This window comes from Bombina bombina, chromosome 1 (genome assembly GCF_027579735.1).
Source record: "Bombina bombina isolate aBomBom1 chromosome 1, aBomBom1.pri, whole genome shotgun sequence".
NCBI classification, from domain to species: Eukaryota; Metazoa; Chordata; class Amphibia; order Anura; family Bombinatoridae; genus Bombina; species Bombina bombina.
Window position 1 is genome coordinate 36863790 of NC_069499.1, and position 25317 is coordinate 36889106.

The window sequence follows — 25317 nt, forward strand, 5'->3', positions numbered from 1 at the left end:
TCCCACGTATCATCATCCTTGGTGAAGTTCTTCCATCTAACCAAGTATTGCAATACTCCTTTGGAAATCCTAGAGTCAATAATCTGATCAACCTCATATACATCAGTATCTTGTAATTCAAGAGACGAAGGTATGTGAGAAGCTTGAACTCTGGTTGGGTTATATGGCTTGAGGAGAGATACATGAAATGTAGCATGTATTTTCATGGAAGAAGGAAGGTCTAAAGTAACGGCGTTAGGATTGACTACTTTGAGAATTTTGAAAGGTCCACAAAACTTTTGTTTTAGTTTCCTACTTGGCACTTGTATTCGTAGGTTCTTGGTTGATAACCATACTTGGTCTCCGATTTTATACTTAGGAGGATCTCTATGTCTTAAGTCATAGTGATATTTCTGTGAGTTTTGAGCCTTAATAATGTTCTCTTTTATAAAATTGAAGTTGTCCTGTAAAGAATTATTCAACTCATCAACCAAAGGTGAATCAGAAGGGGTTGATGAGATGGAAGTGAAAGTGGGGTGGTATCCATAATTTGCATAGAAGGGTGTAAGATTGGTTGAAGAATTAGTAAGGTTGTTATATGCAAATTCTGCGAAAGAGAGATATGAAATCCAATTATGTTGTTGATAAGCACAAAAACATCGTAGGTATTCGTCCAACCATTGGTTTATTCTCTCCACTTGTCCATTTGATTGAGGATGGAATGAAGTAGTGAATTGGTGTTTGATATTAAGGGATTTGCATAAACATTTCCAAAACCTTGAAGTAAATTGAGATCCCCTGTCGGAAATCACAGTACTTGGTACTCCATGTAACTTGAGGATTTGATCCATAAAAAGTCTGGCTGTTTCAGGTGCAGTGGGTAATTTATGAAATGGTAGAAAGTGAGCCATTTTTGAAAAACTATCAACAACCACCATTATAGTGGTATGATTTTTAGAGGGAGGTAAATCCACTATGAAGTCTATGCCTATTTGTTTCCATGGTCTATCAGAAACAGGTAGGGGCATAAGTAGTCCATATGGGCTCTTTTTCTCTGTTTTGCAAGTTTGACATATAAGGCAGGTTTTTATGTAGTCAGAAATTGATCTTTTCATGTCTGGCCACCAATACGCTCTGCTGATCAACTGTAATGTACGTCTCTCTCCTGGATGACCTGCAAGAGGTGAATCATGCTGCTCTTGTAGAATTTGATGTCTTAAAGGTTCAGGTAAGAATATTCTGTCTTTGTAGTAATATATTCCATTCCGGTTAATTAGCTGAACCTTAGAGTTAGGTAGTGGCATATGTGAGAGCTTTTGTATGTCTGTCAAAATGTCAGAAGTTAAACCAATGAATCGTTCAGTAGGAATAATATTTGTATAACTGGTACTTTGAGATGGTGGACTTGATTGGCGAGAGAGGGCATCAGCCTTACCATTTTTACATGCCGGGCGATAGATTATCTGGAAATCAAATCTTGCAAAATACAGACTCCATCTAACCTGACTGGATGAGAGAGTCTTATTATTTTGGAGATACTGAAGGTTTTTGTGGTCAGTATAAATCAAAAAGGTTTTCTTAGCCCCTTCTAGGAGGTGTCGCCAGAATTCTAATGATCTTCGGATTGCTAACAATTCTTTATCACCGATTGCGTAGTTTTTCTCAGCTGAACTCATGGATTTAGAAAAGAAAGAAATGGGATGCATCGGTTCATGAGGCGCCTTCTGTTGGGACAAGACTGCACCTATAGCATAGTCTGAAGAGTCCACCTCCAGAATATACTGAAGGTTAGGATTAGGTAGATGTAAGATGGGAGCTTCGGTGAACAATGTTTTCAGGTGTTCAAATACAGCGGTATGTTGTTTTTCCCAAATAAATGGGTGTGTAGTACCAGTAAGTTGAGTCAATGGTTTAACAATTCTAGAAAAATTCCTTATGAATTTTCTATAATAATTAGCAAAACCTAGAAACCTTTGTAGGGATTTGTGGTCATGAGGTTGTGGCCAATTTTTTACTGCTTCAACCTTTTCAGACTGCATCTGTATGCCTTCTGAGGAGATGGTATACCCCAAAAAGGAAATAGTAGATTTGTGGAAAGAACATTTCTCGAGCTTGGCATATAACTTATGTACCTTTAAACGGGCCAGCACCCAGCGTACGTGTTTTATGTGGTCTGAAATATTCTGAGAGTAGATCAGGATGTCGTCTAAATAGACAACTAAACAAACATCTAAGAGATCACGAAATATATCATTTATAAAGTGCTGGAAAGTTGCGGGGGCATTACAAAGCCTGAATGGCATCACAAGATATTCAAAGAGCCCATACCTAGTTCTAAAGGCAGTGAGCCATTTGTCGCCTTCCCTTATACGAATAAGGTTGTAAGCCCCAGGCAAGTCAAGTTTTGTGAACACTGTGGCATCAGTAAGTCGTTTGATCATTTCGGGAATTAAAGGGAGTAGATACCGATTTTTTACGGTCCGTTTATTGAGCTCCCTATAATCTATGATGGGACGAAGAGTGAAGTCTTTATTAGTCACAAAAAACATACCTGCAGCTGCAGGAGAGGTAGACGGTCGGATGAAACCTTTCTTTAGGTTGTCTTGCAGATATTCTTTTAAATGTTCTAGTTCAGGTTGGCTAAGGGGGTAAAGATGACCTACAGGTAGTGTTGCTCCTGGGATTATTTCAATTGGGCAGTTGTATACCCGGTGAGGTGGAAGTGTATCAGCTTCCACCTTACTAAACACTTCCTGGAAATCTAGATAGTGAGTCGGTATAGGAGGTACATCAGTGCTAGTGTGTAGTACTGCTGTTTGAGGAAAACAAGTATTTTTACAAAATGTTGATTGAAATGTTAAAGTGAGTGATGACCAGTCTATATTAGGATTATGTAATTGTAGCCAGTATAGACCTAAAATGACTTGGAAATGTGGTGAAGGTATAACGTCAAAGGTAATATACTCAGTATGTCCCCCTAGAGTGGTCATTAATAAGGGAATTGTTTTGTGCGTGATAGGACCGTTTTCTAATACGAAACCATCAATAACCTTGAGAGAGACAGGGTGTTTTTTTTCAACAGTGGGTATTTTATTAATTTGTACAGTGGTGTTGTCAATGAAATTGCCAAAAGCTCCAGAATCCACTATGGCATTGATTGGCAGACGTCTAAGGTCCCACTGTAACAAGAGAGATAAATTGCAATAAGAAGGTGGTTCATCAAGTCTTGCTACATTATTTACAATATTAAACTTACTCTTTTTGTTTTTACGTAGAATGGGACAGTCTGTGACCATGTGACTTGGGTTTGCACAATACATGCTTAAGTGGTTGTTCCTTCTTCTCATTCGTTCTTCGGCAGTGAGTGGTCCCCTAATTACCCCGATATACATAGGGGTGACGGGGTCATTAGTTGTAGGTCTTGAGTGTGTAGTGCTGGATGATGGGACCTTAGAAGCAGGTTCAGTGTAGGTGCGTTCTGCCTTACGTTCTCTTAGCCTACGATCAATCTGGGTTGCTACTTTCATGAGAGCATCCAGAGTACTTGGCATCTCTATCCTTGCTAGTTTGTCTTTAACGGAATCAGAGAGGCCGAACCTAAACTGATTGCGGAGTGAAACCAAGCTCCAGGCTGAGTCGGAAGCATATAATTTAAATTCTGTGATGTAATCCTCCACAGATTTTTTCCTTGTTTAAGGTTTCTCATTTTTTGTTCTGCTGTGAGTTGGATATCTGTATCACTGTATAACTCATCCATAGCAGAGAAAAACCCAGAGAAAGAATTTATTAGAGGGTCATTGGTTTCACATAGGTGGTCAGCCCATACCCTAGGTTCTGACCTGAGAAAAGATATTGTAGAGAGTACCCTTACCCTGTCTGTTGGGTAGGTGTGAGGTTTTAAGTTAAATAGGAGGTGGCAAGCATTTTTAAATTGTCTGTAAGACCGCCTGTCTCCAGAAAAGGAGTCAGGTAAACTAACTTGTGGTTCAATAGTTGAGGTGTGCGGGACTTTCAGATCCTTTATCAATTCTCTAAGAACCTGTGTTTCTAGTTGTAGGTCTAATATTGCTTGCCCCATTTTATCCACCTTTTGGTTTAGGTTAAATACAAACTGGGGTATTTCAGCAGGATCCATACTTGTGACGTAACTTTTTTTGGCTTAGTATTATGTCAGGGAGGTAACAACTTTACAAGACAAAAATGTGAAATGTAACACTATTGTGATTTGGTAACACTAGCTTCAAAGTGAAACCAAAAGTAGTATAGTGTAAAGTTGTTATAAAGTATGGTTTTCAGGATATACTGAATACTTAATTATATACACAGGTGTCACTTTAGACCCTTATTGAGGGAGAAGCGACATGTTAGACATTAGATAGAAAATTTGCAAAATAGAATCTCTATTTGTAATCCTCAGTGATCTCTGTAGAAAATCCTTAAGTAAGGTAAACACAAATTTCAGAGTTGTAATCCACAATGAAAGGTTAGAAGTAGTTATTCATCAAATAACATTTAGACAGTCACACTTGGTATGAATCTTAATATTCTGTTGAGGATAATACACAATTGGAAAACACAGCCTCAATCTGAAGCAGATCACAGATCAGGCTAATACAAAGTATGTGCACAGTATGTGTTGAATTAGTAATCCTAGTTAGCATGAGAAGCGGTAGAAATACAGGCAGAGTAACACAAAACAGTAGTTGTGGAAGGTTAGAAAATATTACTCACAAAGTTTGTTGTCCGAACCTGCTGCCTGTTCTGACTCCTTGTGCGTGCACAATTTGGTCCCGGTCACTTCCTGTTAGTGTTGCAAGAAACAGATCCCTGCTTGAAGAAAAAAGGAAACAGCTTCTCTGTAGTTGTTAAGATGCCAAGACACTACAGGCTAGGAAATAGCGAGATGTTAGAGGTCTGCAGATTCCAATGCTGACAGGAGAGTGTTGTCCTCTTGTTAAAGAAATGACTTTGGTAAACAATGACTCCTGAAGAGGAAAATTGAAGTTAGGTATCTGTGTGAAAATCTCAGAGAGTAAGGCTCAGAGTTACTCTAGATAGAGAAACAAAATACTAAGCAATGCTAGTTAGGAGAGCAGGTGTTAAAATAGGCGATGAATCACTGTGATTGGTGAACCAACTTAAAGGTGCAGTAACAGTCAAAACTCTGACACAAGGTCTGCCCCCGACAGGACCTTAGGTGTGAGCGTCTCCCGGCCGCGTAGGACAAGACTTCAAAAGGTGGCCCTGTAACCCACAATAGAGGCAGAGCCCCTCCCACCTCTTAAAGGCCCTCTCCGCCACGGAGATACGCATGAATCCCAACTGCATCGGCTCAGCAGTACCTGGTGACTCGGAACCAGGAGGCATGGGAGGAGAGGGAGGCATGGGTGGGAATGAACACGTAGGAGACAACGGAAAAGGAGACTTCCGCAAGCGCTCCTTGAAAGAGGGCCTCTCTCTGAGTCTGATGTCAATTAGGATAAAAAAAGACACCAATACCTTGAGATCCTCTGGTAAATCTCTGGCAGCAATTACGTCTTTAATCGCATCAGAGAGCCCATGAAAGAAGGCGGCAACAAGGGCTTCATTGTTCCAATCTACCTCTGCGGCAAGTGTCTGGAACTCAATGGCATACTGAGCAACAGATTTTGTACCTTCCAAACACAAAAGAAACTGGGTATATATAGAATACCACAGTTCCCAAAGTATGCACTTCTAGCACTCTGGGCCCTGAACTAAAGGACGGAATACCCCAAACAGGATTGTTAAAATATAACCTTTATTATAAAAATTAAAAAACCTAGATAGGTTATTACACAAACAATTTAAAATACACTCCAGTACCCAGATCAGTGTAATAAATGTTAGGTCTGATCACTGAAAATAATGATTAGGCCTGTATAGTATCACAGTGATAAGTGATCTGAAATGTGACCAATAATACTCGCTAGTTTATATTTGTTCACTAGCTTGCTGCAAGCAAGCCAGGACTAAATTCGTAGTCAGGGTAAACAATGATCTGAAAACTAATATCTATATGTTACCAATATTATTAGATCACGATATTTATTTGTCATTCATTCAAGGATTGTGTCCATTTATTGAAAGAAGTCTGAATTCGACCTCAACTGTGTGTACGGTAATATAATTCGTTAATCAATCAGGCTAGTGCCACGAAAATCACAAGGTTTATTTAAGCTAACATTCAAACCATTATTACCATTATTTGGCATATGAATTCATTTCTAGTCTCAGTTATAGGATTAAACTGAATTAGACGTAATGTGAGCTATATTCGATTAGTATCTAACAGCTTATTAGTACAGCTTATATTTCAAGTATTAGGGATATTAACAGGTTTACTGGGTTCTTGTACTTAGGTTGATAAAGAAGTTGTGGTTGTACTGTAGACTAAATCAGGCGCAGCCCAGGTCGGGGCCTAGCCTGATAGATTTCAATAATCACTGATACTGAATACCAGACGGCGTATAGCGCCGTATAATCAGCAATACCTACTTATACACCACTTGGGTGATGTTAGATAGTATAAACTGAGTAGCTATAACTGTGATAGAAGTAACCAGCTATTAAATATATGAGTATCTTATCCTTATATTAATGGAAGTAGAAGAGAACTCACTTAATATCAGTAACCTTACTGTTAACCTGGGCTGCGCCTGATTTAGTCTACAGTACAACCACAACTTCTTTATCAACCTAAGTACAAGAACCCAGTAAACCTGTTAATATCCCTAATACTTGAAATATAAGCTGTACTAATAAGCTGTTAGATACTAATCGAATATAGCTCACATTACGTCTAATTCAGTTTAATCCTATAACTGAGACTAGAAATTAATTCATATGCCAAATAATGGTAATAATGGTTTGAATGTTAGCTTAAATAAACCTTGTGATTTTCGTGGCACTAGCCTGATTGATTAACGAATTATATTACCGTACACACAGTTGAGGTCGAATTCAGACTTCTTTCAATAAATGGACACAATCCTTGAATGAATGACAAATAAATATCGTGATCTAATAATATTGGTAACATATAGATATTAGTTTTCAGATCATTGTTTATCCTGACTACGAATTTAGTCCTGGCTTGCTTGCAGCAAGCTAGTGAACAAATATAAACTAGAGAGTATTATTGGTCACATTTCAGATCACTTATCACTGTGATACTATACAGGCCTAATCATTATTTTCAGTGATCAGACCTAACATTTATTACACTGATCTGGGTACTGGAGTGTATTTTAAATTGTTTGTGTAATAACCTATCTAGGTTTTTTAATTTTTATAATAAAGGTTATATTTTAACAATCCTGTTTGGGGTATTCCGTCCTTTAGTTCAGGGCCCAGAGTGCTAGAAGTGCATACTTTGGGAACTGTGGTATTCTATATACCCAGTTTCTTTTGTGTTTGGATTAATATTTATGCACAAGCACCATTTCCTCCTAACAATCTAAGGTTGAACAACATAGAATTTTCTATACATACACATATACATTACCAGAGGAAAAGCCCGAGTGGTGCCACTGTTCATTTGGTGTGTTAGATTTTGTACCTTGCTGAATGGACATGAGTCGTTTAGCAGCAGAGGATAAGTGAGCCAGAACATCAAATACCCTTCAAAAGGAGGCCACAAATTCAGGGTAATTTGAAATCACAGGTTTATTAGTCTCCCACAAGGGATAGCCCAGGCAAGAGCTGTGTCAGAGAGTAACGAGATGAGAAATCCCACCTTAGCTCTGTCAGAGGGAAACACCTGAGGTAACATCTCAAAGCAAATGCCCACCTGGTTCAAAAACCCTCTGTACTGATTAGGATCACCTCCATATCGCTGAGGTAGAGGTGCAAAACCGGACATGCTCCTGGTAAAACTAGGTGCAGCAGCGGAAACAGGAGCAGCCATAACTTGCGGGACACTTTGGTCCAAATGTGCAGTGCGAGTCAGCAGGGTTTGCAGGGCTAGTGCAAATTGATCCAAGCAGTGATCCTGTTCATCCATCATGGAAATTATGGCAGGTAAAGGTGGATTATTAGCACCATCAGGATTCATGGCCCTTGCATAATGTCAGGATGCCAGGAATCAGACAGACGAGAAGTACAAAAATAATCACACCTTTATTAATAGCAAAAAATAATAAAAAGTCCACAAGTCAAATAACAAGCCAGGAATCAAAACCAGAGCTGGTAGTCAGACGAGCCGAGTCAGGAATCAAAGGGAGTAGTCAGACGAGCCAGAATCAGGAACAAGGAGAACAACAGAGTCAGGAACAAGCCAGGGATCAGGAACCAGGAGGGACGTCAGACAGCCAGGTAATACACAGGAGCTCTCACAAACAAGTCTGAGGCAACGCAAGGGCAAAGCATACTGAACAGAGGCCCTTTAAATAATAAGTGATGACATCACAATTCTGAGACTGCATCCTGTCTCACACGGATGATGTACACCAGTCTGGCCTTAAACGGAAGTGCAGGAAATGAGCAGCATCACACAGTATGCAAATACAGTTGAAGTTTAGAAGTGAGCACCCAAAAGGCAGAGGTGGATCAGAACATTAAACAATTATATTTTAATAATACATAATATATTACACAAGGTTAAAAATCATGGATCCATGCATACATAAATAACAATAAACGATAAACACAATTATATAAGTTAAAAAATGGAATAGTATGATCAAACAGATTGGTACCACGTTGATTAAAAAAATACCATCTCTGATACAGCTGTATATATAGTGAAAAACAGTAACAATAGATGTCCGAAAGGATTTGTGTGTCCAAAGGAATGAATAAATATATATGTCCAAAAAAAATTGCAAAATCCAGTGGGTGTTGTCCAAAAAAAGTTTATCCAATAACAATGTTTTTATCCAGTAAAAAATTATTTGTAAAAAATGTTGCGTACAAAGTGATTAAGTGTTCAATATGTGCTAAAAAATCCTTGTGATGTTGACTCCAAATAGCGAAAGATCCAAATAGGAAGAAAAATCCAAGTGTAAAAATAAGAATTAAAAATTAAAAATTGGTAAAAATTGAACATGAGTAGTGTCAAAAAAGTGAAAAAAATATGTATGAATACAAAAAGTCAAAACTCAAAGTCAAATAGTGAATTCAGTATCAGTTTATAATGAAGGATGTTGTAAAACCTGAGGTAATTCCTGAGTGATAGCTTGCTTTAAAATCCCATTATAATACAGTTAAAAAACCTGTGGAAAAAAATAAAAACAATACTGTAGACAATTTGAAAAATACTTATTTAGAGTATCAGAAATATTCTCACCATTTATATGTCGACGCGTTTCGGCCTGATAACAGGCCTTTTTCAAGACTGTACAAACTGGTGAGGGGTCTGGCTATTTATGGGGTAAGTAATCCAATTAGATAGCTGTGTTTGGGCGCCAAATTTTTTTTTTCAATTAAGGACCGCCGCTTTTCTATAGAGTGCATTATGGGTATGGATAACTTCTTTATTTATTTGAAACTTTTTATTTATTTAAAAACCGTCTTACAGTTTGTATGTTGCTTACCAAGCTTCTACTTACAATGTCTAACAAGCCCCACTAGTATACAAATCAGATAGTTTGCTAAAACATATGTGCAATCGTGAAGGTTTTGTCATGTTTACTGCCATAAACCTCAAAAACATCACTTCCGGTTTCTGGTGAATGACATCATATACGGCTTCCGGTTTCCCCGGATATTTACAACGGTCATATTGCGATCAAGGGTCAGGACTGGTGTATAGTTAATTAATGTGAGTGAGGGCATTGATTGTATATTGTATAATAGCAGTGGTCTTCATGCAAATAGAAACGGCAATTCCAGTATGAGAAAGTATAAAATAATAACAGATAAAAAGGCAAATATCATTACCATTAAAACGACAAACTACATTGTAAATAAAAGTAAAGGAATTTCTGTTCTTATTGTGCGATGTGATGAGACTCACATCCGAATCTATGTCAAATAAATTGGTAATATTAAAATGATTGTTGTTAAAATCTAAAAATCCTGGGTACAGAACTCGTGAGTGGAACTGGAAAATGAAACTGGAGTAACGACAGGAGGACCAACTCAATAATGACAGTTAGAAACTATAGTCTCTAAATGTATATAAAAATTATATTGGATACTCTATGGAATTAGTAATCATAATAATAGTTCAATACTTTGAGTGCCTTTGTATACCTATGTGAATGGGAAAAAGTTATATTAAGATTATAAATGAACACTGAAAACCTTCTATAAAACAAGAAAAATATATAAAAACATAAAAACATGAATGCATATGGTAATAAATAACAGAGGTAAACATTTAAAAAGTTCAAAAAGTTGAAGAGGGACCTCAAACAGTCCCTAACACATCTAGATGGCATGTCACTTTGTATATCGATATTAAAAATAAAGGATAGACGTTAAAACAGGTAATAAAAAAAAAGTATTAGACATGTATTAGAATAGGTTGGCATTGGCCAAGAGTTAGACAATGGAGCCTGTGGTGGTATTAAAATGTCAAAGTGGCGTGGGGTACAAATACAAATATAAATACAAATGTAAATATAAATGTAAATATAGATACAACCGAAAACATCTTCAGGGGATATTTAAAATAAGTGATCAGAGATTAGTGGTCTCCCCATTTGGGATATGAATTCTTGGAAGGCAGATTGGTAAATAATTGGATAGATAATTAGATAGATACATGTGTCAAAATCACCTTGTCTGAAAGGTATTATTAGCTATAAAATTAGCTATGAAATTATATAGGAATGTAGACAACGTGAGTTATGTAATGTTGGTTTAAAAGGACTTATAAAATAGTGTTTATAAATACTTATAAAATAGTGTAAAACAATCTAAGAGACTCATCAAGGTTCGTTAAAACAAGGGGGCGTACGGCTCAGAGTTCGCTATGACATATGAATATGGCAACTTATTAAAAAAAGGGGGGGTATAAATAACACTAATTAGGCTATATATATATATCTAGCCTCCCCAAAATGTATCTAAGAGTTTTCCCTAATTATTTCCTGAGTTGCAAGAGATGTAACAGATCTTCCTTATTGTTAAGCCCTTTCGGATACAGGCTGTCTAATGTGAATATCCATTTTGATTCTGTATAAAGTAGTTTTTGCTCATAGTTTCCACCTCTCCAATTCCTGTTGACTTTTTGTATCCTGAAATACTTGAAATCTTTGACATTCCCACCGTGTTCCCTGCTGGTGGGCCGCGACCCGACCGCCACTCACTCTAACTCTGACAGGCCCACTGCGCATGTCCGCTTGTGCGCTGTTCCGCTGTGTAGCGCCGGCTTGCGGGGAGCGTGCGTGAAGGACGGGCATTCAGCGACGGGCAGCTGACAGGTTAGTAACCCACTGACACCAATGCATAATTCCATAGTTAGGGAGGCCACTGACACCAATGCATAATTAGATTAATAGGGAGGCAAATAGGGAGGCCACTGACACCAATGACTATATTTTATTATTATGAGCCAATGCATTTTGTTTGTTATAATTAACCCCCTGTCACATATATATATATATATATATATATATATATATATATATATATATATATATAAATATATGTATATATATGTATATATATATGTATATAAATATATATATATATGTGTATATATATATATATATATTTAATTAACCCACTGGACACCAATTTATATATATATATATATATATATATATATATATATATATATATATATATATATATATATATATACATTTTGTTTGTTATAATTATATATATGTGTATATATATATATATATATATATATATATATATATATATGTGTGTATATATATATATGTATTATATATATATATATATATATATATATTTATTTATATAGATCCCACTGACACCAATGAATTGTTAAGTAATGAACCCCCTGTACACCAATGTAATAATATGGATCCCACTAACACCAATGATGTATTATATAATCAACCCATTACTCACTGTACACCAATGTATTTTTTATATATTTATATTTATGTGTCTGTATGTATACATATATTATACTCATTTATATGTATGTGTGTTTGCGTGTGTGTACAGTGTATATATATGTGTGTGTGTTTGGGTGTGTGTACAGTATATATATGTGTGTGTTTGTATATATATATATATATATATATATATATATATATACACACACAGTATATGCATATAGATATACATATATAGAGATAGATAGAAATGCAGTTATACCAACCCCAATGCATATATATATATGAAAAGAGGTTATTAAAAATAAGTGGGACAGTGTTGTCCCCAGGACCTTTTTAATGGGTGCATTACCTGGCTGATTTTACTGGCTACCTGACTAAAATATTAAAAACTTATGATGAGCTAATATTAACATTTTTAAATGTTTATTGCTCAAATTATCATAAATACATTTATAATAAATGATGCAATTATTTTCTGCTTTTGATAGCAGAAATGTTATAATATTAGAAAATATTAAATTTCCTCCACCTGGCTACTTTATAATGCCATCGGCTGTCAAAATTTGTTGTGGAGAACACAGGGTTACGCAACATGACGTCAAATTTGGTAAGAAGAATGGAGCATCTGAATGATGAAGAAAGGGTGCAATTCTGCAATTTTTTTATACTGGAAGAATGGCGTCTTACAAGGATATGATTGCATATAAAAATTCAAGGACAACAATATACAGAGGTGCAAGATGGAAAAAAAACACACAATATTCTGTACAAATGAACTAAGAACTGATACTCTCCTTTAGGTCAGACCGCAGCCTTCTTGCAGTCTCTCCCTTGTGACTGTGTATAGATAGATAGTAGTGGTAGATGGCGCTGGTCTATTGAGTGATTTTCTCTAGTAAGTGAAGAGAAAAAAGGCTTGATGCATATATTGAAGCCAATTAATATGGGTGCAGTATACTCACTCCATAAGATGAATCTTTACAGCTGAAAGGGAACGTAGCGTCAGATGACAAGAGTCCACAGGTTCCTGGAGTCAAATACTGAATTTTCAGGTTTATCCAAAAGTGGACTATAAATGAATAGAGACCCAAATGACAAAAGTATCCAGTGTATAATTGAAAAAATATAGTAACTTACTCCATAAATAAGGAGATTCCAGCTCAGCACAGCAAAACAAGATCTTGACAATCTTTCAACGCGTTTCAACCTATTACACGTCTTTATCAAGAGCATACATTAAAACAAGTAAAACAGGTAAGTAAAGTAAGTACTTGGTTTTACTTACCTGTTTTACTTGTTTTAATGTATGCTCTTGATAAAGACGTGTAACACGTTGAAACGCGTTGAGCAAATAAAACCTTTTATCCTTTGTTGAAAGATTGTCAAGATCTTGTTTTGCTGTGCTGAGCTAGAATCTCGTTATTTATGGAGTAAGTTACTACATTTTTTCAATTATACACTGGATACTTTTGTCATTTGGGTCTCTATCCATTTATAGTCCACTTTTGGATAAACCTGAAAATTCAGTATTTGACTCCAGGAACCTGTGGACTCTTGCCATCTGACGCTACGTTCCCTTTCAGCTGTAAAGATTCATCTTATAGAGTGAGTATACTGCACCCATATTAATTGGCTTCAATATATGCATCAAGCCTTTTTTCTCTTCACTTACTAGAGAAAATCACTCAATAGACCAGCGCCATCTACTACTACTATCTAAAAATTCAAGGACATATGACACTTTGGAGTAAAAAAGAAAAATGTTTTTTCATTTCTTGAGGAACAACTAATAATCGCTTCAAGTGTTTTTTTTTTCTTCTTTCTTTTGGATCTAAAGTAACAGGAAAGTTTAACTTTTTTGTCAACCACTATAAAAGGCATTGTGTAAATATGGCCCCTTTGCATTGGTGTTAGTATTTTTTTTTTCAAATCCTCCTTTTAAGTAGTTGTTTTAATCTGAGCACCAAACTTAAAATTAGTTTTTTCCATCAGTGCTTAACTCTGCCTCAGCTGACACTCTTCTGTATAGCCGCTGACACTTTGGAGAAGAAAGTGAGGAAGGTCTGGAAAGCTGTACATATATAGTACTCATTTAACACTAAAAACATGAGCGCTAAACACCAAGGAACTTTATTATCTTTTGTTTCAAAGAAGCAGTGTGTTGAAGCAGTTCCTTCCACAAGTAAGTCATCATTATCTCAGACCCATAGTGATGATTGTGATAGAGAAACCATGCAAGAACAAATTGTAAAGAAAAAAGGCTCGTTTGTACGAAAGTACAGTGAGGAATGTTTAAAATATGGATTTATTGAGGTCCCCGGAAAATTACCAAAACCCCAGTGTGTTGTGTGTGTCAGAGTCCTGGCAAATGAGGCAATGAAGCCTTCAAGATTATCTCGACACTTGACTACAAACCATCCAGAGTTTATTAATAAGTCAGTTGACTTTTTTATTCGAAAAAAGGAAGCACTTCATAGTGAAAAACGTGTGCTTGTTCACAGTGACGTGCAGTCATAGGAGGCAGGTGAAGCAGCGCCGCACCTGTCCTGTGTCTGTAATTACACTTTTTTGTAATAATTTGTAAAAAAAATAATAATATATATATATATATATATATATTTTTTTTAAATTTTTTGTTTGTATACCCTACCCCCCCAACCCCCCACCACTTCAAAGTTCGCCAACATGGCTGCACTCAAATGCAAAGTGCAAAAGTATTTTTTTTATTTTTTATTACCTACTCATCCATATTGCGCAAGGAAGGAGAGGCTGTGAGACGTTCAGCTGCCCTCCCTTTGCGCAATATGGATGTCTGAGGATATTTTTTATTAGTGACACCTCACGTAAACATGTGTGGTGCATGTTTATGTGAGGTGTCACTAATAAAAGCTCAATAGCAAAGCTTGGCATACCATCATGTGTCCCAATACCTCAATATATGGATTTAAAATTGTATAAAGTAAAGACCAGACAACTGTAATTTGCAGCTAACCAGCTTGCCTTAGTTACAGTAAGTGCCCGTCTGCAACTAAGCTTAAGCAATTGACACCATTCCAGTTGCTTCCCATTTCTATACATTTTTGCTTTGGGTTTTCATGGTATTATTATTATATATAAGATTATGTGAATATTGGACATCAATGTCTACAGCAAAGAATGTAAATGCAAAGTTATACTTTACTTTCATTGTAACTTGGTGTAACTAAGGTACTTTTTGTTTAAATATAATGCCAGATTTGTTTTCCGTTGCATATAAAATGCACATTTATGAGAAGGCATGCCAATGTGCACTACCTAACTTATTTTCTATAATGGCTGGGGCTATGAATCAAACATTATTACAACAGGTAGCTGCCATACCTTGGTATTCTAAATAAGGCATTAACATCTTTAAAAAAAAAATTAAAAAAAAATTGTTTACAAGTATTTCTATTACCCTGTGTGTGGGGTATATGTGTGTGTATGTGGGGTATGTGTGTGTGTGGGGGGTATGTGTGTGGGGTATGTGTGTGTGTGGGGTATGTGTGTTGTGTGTTGTGCGTGAGGTATGTGTGCGCGTGGGGTATGTGTGTGTGTGTGCGTGTGTGGGGTATGTGTGCGTGTAATATATATAACTAATTTAACCAATTAGGCGCTAGTAATGCTCAAACTGCAGTCAGTAACAGGCACATTTTATCCTAAATCACCACAATTAGCCTTTCCTTGGTAGCTGAAGGGTTAAATCAAATTTATTTTGTATATGCATCATAAATAGATTGGGGTGTAAGTGCATTTATATTTGTGTAATTTTTTTAAAGATATTTTAAAAGCATGTGGGAATGCTCCACTAAGTGGAGAAAAAGAAAGGGTTCAAAATATACCACAGGACCAATGCAGAGGTTGCTCACTGGCCTACCATTTTAATATGTGAAACAAAAGGGAGGGGTACATTTTGTGTTATCTATCCTCTAAATCTCTATTCCATGAACCCCCATTTGAATAACCCACGAGCCGCTACTGCTGTGCAGTAATAAGTATAGTCATAAGTATTCCCCCTCTGTGTGTGACGTACTACCCTGGGCAGTAATAAGCATTCCCCCTCTGTGTGTGACGTACTACCCTGGGCAGTAATAAGTATTCCCCCTCTGTGTGTGACAGTACTACCCTGGGCAGTAATAAGCATTCCCCCTCTGTGTGTGACAGTACTACCCTGTGCACTTGTGCAGTAATAATTATTCACCCTTTGGGTGTCACATTACTACCCTGTGCAGTAATAAGTATTACCCCTTTGTATGTAACAGTACTACCATGGGGCCTTAGCCTAGCCTAATAGCCTTAAATTTTAAGGCTATTAGGCTAGGCTAAGGCAGCAGTCACAAAAAAATGTAAAGAACAGAATTCTAATCAGTGAGCTGAATTTAATATGGGGTGGTGCAACTGCAATGTTCCAGAAACCCTTAAAAAAAACAAAAAAACTTTTTGTAGAAAGGCAGCAGTCACAGTGACACTTCAGTTTTGCTTAGAACTAGCACAACATTAGCAATGTGTTTCAATCAAAGGTAGACTAGTTTTTAGATGGAATCTACTACTTGATAAATTTATATTAATTTCATAAGGTCAGTGACTCACCTTATGAAATTAATATCAACTTATAAAGTAGTAGATTCCATCCAAAAACGAAGTCTTCCTTGGATTGAAACACATTGCTAATGCTGTGCTAGTTCTAAGCAAAACAGAAGTGTCACTGTGACTGCTGCCTTTCTACAAAAAGTGTTTTTTTTTTGTTTTGTTTTTTTTAAGGGTCTCTGGAACATTGCACCACCCCATATTAAATTCAGCTCACTGATTAGAATTCTGTTCTTTACATTTTTTTTAGTAGTAAGGGGCTGAACATTATGTCAAGAATCTATAGCACATCAGGGACAAGGCACTGGCAGATAGTGACTGCTACTGTAACTGAAGCTTTCAATGTCTGCTAGGAATTACTGGACTGGCAGTCTATGGGTTACAAAGTAAAAACTGAAATCTGATATAGGCTGCTCTGCTGCTGATTCTCCAAGAGCTGTTGATTAAATTTTGAAGGCTTTTAATCACAGAAAGTTATAGTTGTCTGAAAATGCATGTGTTCTCTTCATTTATCATAAATACAGAGTTCACACGTTAGCCTTGTGATTTATGTCTGTGTGCTTGATGGGTATTTCTGCTTACTACTGTCATAAGAGTCATTTTAACACTCTTGTCACAAAAACAACAAACATGGAAAGTGTTTAGGCTTTTTATTGAAGAATATATTAATGTTCATTTTCTACACAACATTTCTTTTATGTTTCAGATAGAACATACAATATTAAAGACTTTTATATTTTACTTATGTTATCCAATTTGCTTTTTGCTTTTAGTATCCTTTGAAAAGCATACCAAGGTAGGCTAAGGAGCAGCAATGCACTACTCGGAGCAGCTGGTGATTGGTGGTTGTGCATATGCCTCTTGTCATTGGCTCATTTTAATATGTTCAGTTAGCATCCAGTTGTGCATTGCTGCATGTCCTTCAACAAAGGATAACAAGAGAATGAAGCAACATTATTAATAGCCTCACCAGCCTCTGAACTCACCGCACGTCACTGCTTGTTCAGGCTAGTACTACTGATAAGTCACTTTTAATGTCTTCTTATTTAGTTGCCAAAAGAATAGCCACATGTAAAAAACCATATTCTGATGGTGAAAACCTTATTAAGCCTTGTCTCATTGATGTTGCTAGCACAGTCTTTGGTCAGTCTGCTGCAGATAAACTGAAGCAAATACCACTTTCAAATGACACCATTGCTCGCCGAGTTTGTGATATGTCAGCAAATGTGGAGGCTCAACTCATTGAAAAACTGAATTGAAAAAATCAACATGGTTCTCACTTCAGTTAGATGAGTCAACTGATATTGCAGACAACAGTGTTTTAATAGCATATGTACGGTATGCAGATTATGACATGGGTGATGTGGCAGAAGACATACTTTGTGTGTGTACATTACAAACATACACCAGTAGCTCAGAAATATTCAGAATATTAAATGAGTACATTGAGAATGCAGGTCTACAGTGGAAATACTGTGTAGGCCTATGTACTGATGGCGCTGCTAATATGACAGGTAGGCATTCAGGAGTGGGTGCTAAGATAAAAGAAGTGTCCCATCCCAACATAATGCTGACACACTGCTTTATTCACAAAGAGCACCTGGCTTCAAAGAAACTGTCCCCTGAACTCAATGATGTTCTTACACAAGCCACAAAACTTGTAAATTATATAAAAAAACTCTGCTCTGAACTCCAGATTGTTGGCTGTGCTCTGTGAAGAGATGGGATCGGATTACCAACACCTTTTGTACCATACAGAGGTAAGATGGCTATCAAGAGGTAGAGTGTTAAAGAGGCTTTTTGAAATGAGGAAGGAGGTAGAAGTGTTCTTGCTGAGCAGAAAACATGAAATGGCTGGTTTATTTAAAGATGAAGGATGGGTGGCTAGACTTGCTTACCTGAGTGACATTTTCTCAAAGATAAATGAGTTAAACTTGGGTCTGCAAGGAGAAATAACAAATATTTTCACAGCAGCAAAAAAAGTGGAAGGTTTCAATAAGAAACTATCTCTGTGGGTTGAAATGATTGAAAGAAATAATTTTGAAATGTTTGCAGCATTCAGTGAGTTTCACCAAGAAGACACTGGCTTTGACTTAGAAGTTGTAAAAAAAACATATAAAAGAACATCTTGAAGCACTTTTGAAGGCATTCCAAAGCTATTTTCCTGAAGAAAAAGATCCCAGGAAAGAGAATATGCGGATAGTCAATCCATTTATTGGTCATGACAACAGCTTGCCTTATGAAGCCAAAGAAACTCTATTGGAACTCTCATGTGACAAAGAACTTGAAAAAGATTTTCAGAACAAAAGTCTGACCAACTTTTGGATGAAGGTGAAGGAGGAGTATAAACACTTACATGAAATAGCCATCAAGTTTCTTCTCTGTTTTGCTACTACTTATTTGTGTGAAACTGGTTTCTCAGCCATGACACTTTTAAAAACAAAACAAAGAAACAGGCTTCATCTTCAGGATTGTTTGAGACTGGCTGTTACTAATCTGAAACCGCAGTTGGACAAACTAATAAAGGAAAAGTGTCAGCAAAAGTCACATTAATTAACCTTTTTGTTATACATTTAGGCATAATATTTATTCTTTTTATGCCTGTTGATATTGTAATATTTCTATAGCTTTGTTGGTATTAATAAAGTTTTTTTTTTGAAATATATGTTTTTATTGAGTTTTCAATTTGTTGTGTACAAAAAAGAAAACAAATAATCTATTATCACAATACACTCCAACATTTGTAAAATATCAGCATTGTTATTACATCCTCTTAGACTTTATATAAAACAAAAGAAAAAGAAAAGGAAAAGGAAATGAGAGAAAGAAAAGAAAAGAGAGGCATACACACTTATATAGTATATATCTATGCGTTTCATTATGCGATTATATAAATCATCTTTTGTAATTAACTCCATCACCCTTTCAGTATGTTTGACCTTTGACACTGTCCCCTCTGTTTAACCAATGTTTGCTGGGTCCTGCTCCCAGAGGAATATTACCTCCAGAATGAAGTTTTTTTTCCCTATATAGCTATAGTACATTTTTTCTAGTTTTAGTACCATAGTGACCTCCGATATCCACTGTTTTAGACTAGGGATCTCTAATTTCTTCCACCTTCTAGGAATCAGTCTTTTCGCGCAGGTTATCATGCAGGATAATAATTTCCCTCTATATACACAACCTAAGTTAGGGGTTTGATTCAGTAATACCATGGAGGGGTTTAGTGTTATGTCAAGTTTTATTAAGTCTCTAATGTAAGTGTTTATCTGGTCCCAGAATGGTCTTAATTTTGGGCATGACCACCAGATATGGGTCATGGTTCCTGTTTCTCCACAGTGTCTCCAACAAAGAGGCGACACTGACGGAAACATTTTGCATAATCTATGTGGAGTTAGATACCATCTGGATAGTATCTTGAAATTTAGTTCTACTAAGTTAAGTGAGATAGACGATTTTTTAGTAGAGATGAAAGATTGAGACCACTGTTCTTCAGTAATTTCTAATTGTAGCTCATGTTCCATTGTTTTGTGTAGGACGGCTTAGTGTTAGGCGTCTTTTTACTCAGTATTGCGTAAATCAAGGAAATATGTGATTTTGTCAATGAAGTGGATGTGCATAGGTTCTCAAATGGTGTAAGAGCTCTCAGAAGTTCATTCTTTTGTGGGTCTGTCATAACTGAATGTCACGTTTGCAAGTATATGTACCACTTGTCAAAAGGTGGGCCTATTTCTTCTTTTAGGTCGTGTTGGCTTTTAAACAGGCCTTTTTGTATCAGTGTGTGGATAGGGACATTTACGTAGTTGGGGAAGGAGGTGAGTAAGCCCTCCAAATTGTCTGGAAAGAAATATGGGTTATGGAATAAGGGGGACAAGGTATTAATAAAGTTTTATGTCACATAATGTCTAGCTGTAATTTCTTCCAAACCTACTCCAACCCACCGCCGATGCTTACCGGGCCCTGGACAGGTCCGGCTAAAATTTACTGGGCCTTGTGGTCACTTAGGTTGAGAACCACTGTTGTAGACCACAGGGACATTGTATTACATAGATAACACCTCTGTCTCCACATCTAATTAGGTTATGGATGTTGTGTTTCTCTTTCTTTGAGCTTGAAGAAAAGTGGTTAGTCTTTAGACTGTTCTTACAGGACTTGCAACTCAAGCACGGAAAAAATCCTTTAATGTCCTTGCCAAATACATCTTTCATGTCTTTTTTTACTTTTTTGACCCGGGACACTGGGGGCTATCATATTCTTCAAGTTATTCGTTTTCCAGTATACGAACTTTGGATGAGGAGTGAGTTTTTCTCCAATTATATCGTCCTCTTTAAGTACTGACCAATGCCGTTTGATTATTTTTTCAATGATATGTTTATTTTCACAATACTCGGTGATCATTGGGACATCTATGATGTTATCTTAATCTTGTTTAGTGTGTTTGGTTTTATATTTCATAAGATCTTTATGATCCACTCTCCTGACTTCTTCAATCTTTCCATCCAGGGTTTCCTCTTTGTATCCTCTGTCCAGGAAATGTTGTTTCAAGACTCCAGCTTGTTCCTCCCACCTGTTGGGGTTCGAGCAATTTTTCCTTATTCGGAGTAGCTGGCCTTTTGGAATATTTGCTTTCCACGTTGTGTGGTGGCAGCTTAAATTATGTATATAATTGTTACAATCAAACTCCTTAAAGAAGGTTGATGTCTCAATTTGCCCATTTCGAATCTCTATTATTATTATTATTATTACTGAATTTGTGAGTGAATTGTAGGTTCGTTGTATTAATATTCATTACCTTCATCGTATGTAGAAGATCGTCAAGGGTTCCTCTCCAAATTATAAAAATGTCATCGATATATCTGACATATAGGACCAGGTCCGCGCCAGCTGGGCAGGAGTCCCAAAATATTTGTTCCCACTTATCTATATAGAGATTCGCGTAGCTCAGTGCGAACCTGGTCCCCATGGCCGTACCACATAATTGTTTAAAAATTGATTTCCATAGTTAAAATATAACTTATGCCATCAAGGATAAAAGTGCGTTGTGCTTCCGGTATATCTGTATCTTTCTTGAGAAAAAAGTCTACTGCCTCAATACCTCCTTCGTAGGGGATACTCGTATATAGCGAGGTTACATCACATGTTGCCATAATAAATTGATCCTCCCACTGTATCTTGTTTAGTTTATTCAAGAGTTGAGTAGAATCCCTTAGATATGATGGGAGGCTAGTGACATATTTCTGAAGATTTATGTCTATATACTCCGAAAGATTACTTGATATAGACCCTATCCCCGAAATGATGGGTCTCCCAGGTGGTATGGACAATGATTTGTGTATTTTTGGAAGTTGATAAAACACTGGGGTAATTGGATATGTTATTGATAAGTAGTTATATTCTTTGTCATTTAGAATTCCCTGTGTTTTAGCTTCCGTAATCAGATCTTCCAATTCTTTTTTCTATTTCGCAACTGGATTGTTGAATCACTTCTGATAGGTTTTTGTGTCACTTAGAATTCTTTTACATTCTTCGTCATAGTCGCTGCTATTCATGACGACTATGCCTCCTCCCTTGTCCGCTGGCTTTATTGTCAAACTTTGATTGCTTTCAAGTTTTCTGATGGTCTCAAATTGCGACTTCGATAAGTTGTATTTTACTTTCTTGAGAGAATTTAGACTAAGGTTTTTATGTCTTGGCATACATTCGTCTCAAAGGTCTGGATGGCACTACCTATACTATTGACGGGATAAATGAGGACCGTAGTTTTAGGTTCGTATGTACAAACTCATTGTTGGTAGCAGTAAACATGACAAAACCTTCACGATTGCACATATGTTTTAGCAAACGATCTGATTTGTATACTAGTGGGGCTTGTTAGACATTGTAAGTAGAAGCTTGGTAAGCAACATACAAACTGTAAGACGGTTTTTAAATAAATAAAAAGTTTCAAATAAATAAAGAAGTTGCCCATACCCATAATGCACTCTAAAGAAAAGGGGCGGTCCTTAATTGCAAAAAAAAATTGCCGCCCAAACACAGCTATTTGATTGGATTACTTACCCCATAAATAGCCAGACCCCTCACCAGTTTGTACAGTCTTGAAAAAGGCCTGTTATCAGGCCGAAACACGTCAACATATAAATGGTGAGAATATTTCTGATACTCTAAATAAGTATTTTTCAAATTGTCTACAGTATTGTTTTTATTTTTTTCCACAGTTTTTTAACTGTATTATAATGGGATTTTAAAGCAAGCTATCACTCAGGAATTACATCAGCTTTTACAACATCCTTCATTATAAACTGATACTGAATTCACAATTTGACTTTGAGTTTTGACTTTTTGTATTCATATATATTTTTTTTCACTTTTTTGACACTACTCACGTTCAATTTTTACCAATTTTTAATTTTTAATTCTTATTTTTACGCTTGGATTTTTCTTCCTATTTGGATCTTTCCCTATTTGGAGTCAACATCACAAGGATTTTTTAGCACATATTTAGCACATATATTGGACACAACATTTTTTACAAATAATTTTTTACTGGATAAAAACATTGTAATTGGATAAACGTTTTTTGGACAACACCCACCGGTTTTGCACATTTTTTTGGACATATATATTTATTCATTCCTTTGGACACACAAATTCTTTCGGACATCTATTGTTACTGTTTTTCACTATATATACAGCTGTATCAGAGACTGTATTTTTCTATTCAATGTGGTACCAATCTGTTTGATCATACTATTCCATTTTTTAACTTATATTATTGTGTTTATCATTTATTGTTATTTATGTATGCATGGTTCCATGATTTTTAACCTTGTGTAATATATTATGTATTATTAAAATATAATTGTTTAATGTTCTGATCCACCTCTACCTTTTGGGCGCTCACTTCTAAATTTCAACTGTATTTGCTATTTTTCTAAGGTTGGCTAGGCTTCCTTTTTGAAGAGAGCTGTAGGTGCTTATACTAGGGCTAGACCCACGCACTTCTTTTCACACAGTATGCACCAGAGTCAGCAAGAGAGGTGAGTAAAATGGCTGCCAGCAGCACATGGCAAACAAAACAGGGAAAAAACCCTAGCACAGGGAAAAGTACTAAATGAAAGGATTAAATATCTTCAGACACATCTTCGCACATCCTCCATTGACAGAGGCAAAGAGAATGACTGGTGATTTTGGGTAAGGGAAGTTACACTTAACAGCTTTGCTGGGGTGCTCTTTGCCTCCTCCTGCTGGCCAGGAGTTGAATAGCCCCACTAGTAATTGGAATGACGTTGTGGACTTTCCATGCCATAGGCAAGCAATTGTATTTCTTGATTGATTGATGGGAACAACTTTCCTGTGGCTACATGGCCACAAGCTTTACAAAAGCCCCTGCCACACCTATAGTGCCCTTTGTTGGTTAGCCAATTATTATTTTTTTCTACTGAAACCAGAAATGGTTGTTTTTGTGTTCCAAGATGGAATGCAACAATTGGCAATATCACTTTACCATCAATGCTGAGGAAATCAGAAGTGAAAACTAGATGGCTAACAAAGGGCACTATAGGTGTGGAAGGGGCTCTTGTAAAGCTTGTGGCCATGTAACCACAGGAAATATTTTCGAATCAATGGCTAAACCAAAGGTTTATTCACATTATCATTGCACTAATTGCAGGTCAAGCTTTGTCGTATACGTGTTCACGTGCTCACAATAATAATATGTTGGGTGCCCCTCACGGAAAGTGACATTATGCCACAGGTGTATATATATATATATATATATATATATATATTACACACACACATATTCAGTGCCTTTTTCATTATTCATTTAATCCTGTTTAAAGGATAGTTTTTTTGGGGGGAGGGGAGTGTTCACTTATTCCCTTTACTATTGGCCAAGCTAAGGCTGCAGTATCCAATTGAAATTGATGATTGTGTATTTAAATGTATGAACACAAAGGGCTAGCTATGGTCTATGAATAAGGCTTAAACAGAGCTGAAACACGTAAGACATACAGGGAGTGCAGAATTATTAGGCAAATGAGTATTTTGACCACATCATCCTCTTTATGCATGTTGTCTTACTCCAAGCTGTATAGGCTCGAAAGCCTACTACCAATTAAGCATATTAGGTGATGTGCATCTCTGTAATGAGAAGGGGTGTGGTCTAATGACATCAACACCCTATATCAGGTGTGCATAAATATTAGGCAACTTCCTTTCCTTTGGCAAAATTGGTCAAAAGAAGGACTTGACAGGCTCAGAAAAGTAAAAAATAGTGAGATATCTTGCAGAGGGATGCAGCACTCTTAAAATTGCAAAGCTTCTGAAGCGTGATCATCGAACAATCAAGCGTTTCATTCAAAATAGTCAACAGGGTCGCAAGAAGCGTGTGGAAAAACCAAAGCGCAAAATAACTGCCCATGAACTGAGAAAAGTCAAGCATGCAGCTGCCAAGATGCCACTTGCCACCAGTTTGGCCATATTTCAGAGCTGCAACATCACTGGAGTGCCCAAAAGCACAAGGTGTGCAATACTCAGAGACATGGCCAAGGTAAGAAAGGCTAAAAGACGACCACCACTGAACAAGACACACAAGCTGAAACGTCAAGACTGGGCCAAGAAATATCTCAAGACTGATTTTTCTAAGGTTTTATGGACTGATGAAATGAGAGTGAGTCTTGATGGGCCAGATGGATGGGCCCGTGGCTGGATTGGTAAAGTGCAGAGA

General features: G+C 36.7%; 1 pseudogene; it reads left to right on the forward strand.

Annotated features, from left to right (window-relative positions):
• The first annotated feature begins 12576 nt into the window (after positions 1 to 12576).
• On the forward strand, positions 12577 to 19142 carry LOC128652298 (zinc finger MYM-type protein 6-like; annotated as a pseudogene).
• The last annotated feature ends 6175 nt before the right edge of the window (positions 19143 to 25317 follow it).